At 42.7% G+C, this 3,577-nt stretch overlaps 1 non-coding gene across 1 annotated transcript; it reads left to right on the top strand.

The window, feature by feature from the left end:
• Window positions 1–772: 772 nt before the first annotated feature.
• On the top strand, window positions 773–847 carry Trnas-cga (transfer RNA serine (anticodon CGA)). The gene has a single exon. It is a non-coding gene; the product is annotated as a tRNA-Ser (tRNA).
• The last annotated feature ends 2,730 nt before the right edge of the window (window positions 848–3,577 follow it).

Raw genomic sequence — 3,577 nt, 5'->3', positions numbered from 1 at the left:
GATCTTTCTGTCGGACATTTTGTGAACTTTGTTTTTTTTTTGTTCTAATAAAACCCCATGTCATAAAAGCATGTGTGTCAATTTTTACCTCTCTATCTACATTATTCCATGGTTTATTAAGTTTTTCAAATTTATACTGACTTTTTGATCACCCTGTACGTTGTTTGCTTTGCAACAAAATCTTTCCTTTGCTAACCACATGCCTATTAGTAGTTAGAGCCTACAGTAGTTAGAATCTTTTATTTAGCTGGCTTTATTGGTGTTTGCTGCATTGCTGTAGTCCGTGTAATCAAGATTTTTGTGAAAGTGACTTATGAAATGTATAGGTTATTGTTAGGATTTCTCCTTATTCAGGGCCATTATTCTGAGTTAATTTTAAAGCAGTCAGATCGCGTTATCCTTGAATATTATGATTAATTAATGATTAGGAAAAGTTTGAGTTCTGTTTGTCAGGACAAATTCTGTAGGTCAGCGTTGAAATGATAAAATAGCAAAGAGGCAGTATAGTCAACGTGACTCAGCAGTTTAAGTAAAAATATTTTTTATAAAGAGGTTTCATCCTCTCAGTTATTGCAGTTTCAGTAAAAACGTTTAAAATTATTAAGTGTCAAAAGTGAGACTAAATATTCTTATGATCATATCCTATAATTAAACTTCCTGACAGATTAAAACTGTGTGCCCGACCGAGACTCGAACTCGGGACCTTTGCCTTTTGGAAGGTAGGAGACGAGGTACTGGCAGAAGTAAAGCTGTGAGTACCGGGCCTGAGTCGTGCTTCGGTAGCTCAGTTGGTAGAGCACTTGCCCGCGAAAGGCAAAGGTCCCGAGTTCGAGTCTCGGTCGGGCATACAGTTTTAATCTGTCAGGAAGTTTCATATCAGCGCACACTCCCCTGCAGAGTGAAAATCTCATTCTGGAAATATCCTATAATGCTTTGGTAGCTAGGTACTAGCATTGCTAAAAATATGGAGCCATGAGTTCATACCGTTACGTACTATGATAAAATATTTGTTGTTGATACAGCTGTACCAGTACGAAACATTCGTGTAATGTTGTTGTTGTGGTCTTCAGTCCTGAGACTGGTTTGATGCAGCTCTCCAAGCTACTTTATCCTGTGAAAGCTTTTTCACTGCAACCTACATCCTTCTGAATCTGCTTAGTGTATTCATCTCTTGGTCTCCCTGTACGATTTTTACCCTCCATGATGCCCTCCAATGATAAATTTGTGATCCCTTGATGCCTCAGAACATGTCCTACCAACCGATCCCTTCTTCTTGTGAAGTTGTGCCACAAACTCCTCTTCTCCCCAATTCTATTCAATACTTCCTCATTAGTTATGTGATCTACCCATCTAATCTTCAACATTCTTCTGTAGCACCACATTTCGAAAGCGTCTATTCTCTTCTTGTCCAAACTATTTATCGTCCATGTTTCACTTCCATACATGGCTACATTCCATACAAATACTTTCAGAAACGACTTCCTGGCACTTAAATCTATACTCGATGTTAACAAATTTCTCTTCTTCAGAAATGCTTTCCTTGCCATTGCCAGTCTACATTTTATATCCTCTCTACTTCGACCATCATCAGTTATTTTGCTCCCCAAATAGCAAAACTCCTTTACTACTTTAAGTGTCTCATTTCCTAATCTAATTCCCTCAGCATCACCCGACTTAATTCGACTACATTCCGTTATCCTTGTTTTGCTTTTGTTGATGTTCATCTTATATCCTCCTTTGAAGACACTGCCCATTCCGTTCAACTGCTCTTCCAAGTCATTTGCTATCGCTGACAGAATTACAATACACAGATGACACATGTTGTCATCCATGTCAACAGGACGTTGCGTATGAGAGGGAAGGCAGAGTTCCACAAGGCAGCGAAGGGTGAACGGTGCAGCAGAGTAAGTAGCTGGTTACATTTTGAACATAGAACGTTATTCAAACGAAGAATAAGGTCAAATGCTGCTCATATACACTGATAAGCCAAAACATTATGACCACTGCCCATCGTGAGGATGGATGCCGTCTGGTTGCGTTGCGGGCACGTGACGCGCTAATAAAAGAATGTAAGAAGAGCAAACACGGATGGGGGATAACCCTAGCGAATATAAAAGCTGCAAATGGGGAAATCCATTGAGGTAAGCGACTTTGAGAAAGGACAGATTATTATTACGCAGAGCCTGTAAACGCTTGTTTCGAAAACGACGAAGCTGGTCGAATGTTCACGTGTTACTGTCGTGCGCATTTAGGCAAAGAGGCACAGGGTGACAATTATTGAAATATATGAAAAAAACCTAAATTAGTTAGAACTACTCCCTGCACACACTTCATTCAACGTGTAAACGTCACTACAGATATTCGGATTTACGTTATGACATGTTCGAGATGTCTGCCATCATTGGCGTTGATGTGGAGCAGACGAATAGAGAAATTCTGCATGAGCCCATGAAGTGTCGGAACATCGATGCTGTCGATGACCTCCTGAATGGCTGTGTTCAGCTCAGAAATTGTTTTAGGGTAATTACCGTACAGCTTGTCTTTAAACATAGTCCCACAAGAAGGAGTCGCATGTGTTCATGTCCGGAGAATATGGGGGCCAATCGAGACCCATGCCAGTGGCCTCTAGATACCCAGAGCCAGAATGCGGTCCCCAAAGTGCTCCTCCACGACATCAAACACTCTCCTGCTTCGATGGGATCGAGCTCCGTCTTGCATGAACCACATCTTGTCAAAATCAGGGTCACTTTGGATTTCGGCAGTCACCGTGCCATCAAGGAATATCGCACCGATTATTCGGTGACTGTACATTGCACACCACACAGTCACCCGTGGACGGTGACGAGAGTTCGCCATCGCGAAATGCGGATTCTCAGTCCCCCAAATGCGCCAGTTTTGTTTATTGACGAACCCATACAAATAAAAGTGGGCTTTGTGGCTAAACCAAACCATACAGCGCACGCTAATTCCCATCATGCCCCGCGGCCAACAGTGCAGTTTGAACGTCCTAACGTAAACCATTCAGAAGTTATAACGATTTTATTTCATATACTTCAATAACTGCCACCTTGTAGAAGGACAGTGAAACTACCACTAGGCACTAAATGGTTGGACTTCCACAGCTCTTCACAGAACGTGGGGTTCGGAGGCTTCTCTGCTCTGTAAAGAAGGAGAGACAGTGATCTGTGACATCTTTGCCAAAAGAGCACAATACTGTTGCACGCACAAGTGTTTCGGAGCACACCGTTCATCGTACATTGTTGAACACTGAGATCCGCAGCAGTCCACCCCTACGTGTACACATTTTGACAGATGGACATCATGAGCTACCATTCCAGTGGGCACGAGAACATCGGGACTCGACCATTGATCAATGGAAACGTGTCGGTTCTTCGGATGAACCACATTTTTGCTACACTAGGTCGCTGGTCGCCTCCACAAAAGCCGCCATCGGAGTGAACGGCGTCTCGAAACGTGCGGCGAGTCACGGTCGTAGGATAATGGGAGCAGTGTTATGCTGTGGGAGATATTCTCCTGCGCTTCTGATGATATGTGGTAGTAATGAAAGACACGGTGA

This window comes from Schistocerca serialis, chromosome 1, assembly GCF_023864345.2.
Source record: "Schistocerca serialis cubense isolate TAMUIC-IGC-003099 chromosome 1, iqSchSeri2.2, whole genome shotgun sequence".
Taxonomy (NCBI): domain Eukaryota; kingdom Metazoa; phylum Arthropoda; class Insecta; order Orthoptera; family Acrididae; genus Schistocerca; species Schistocerca serialis.
This window is presented reverse-complemented; position numbering and strand designations above follow the sequence as displayed.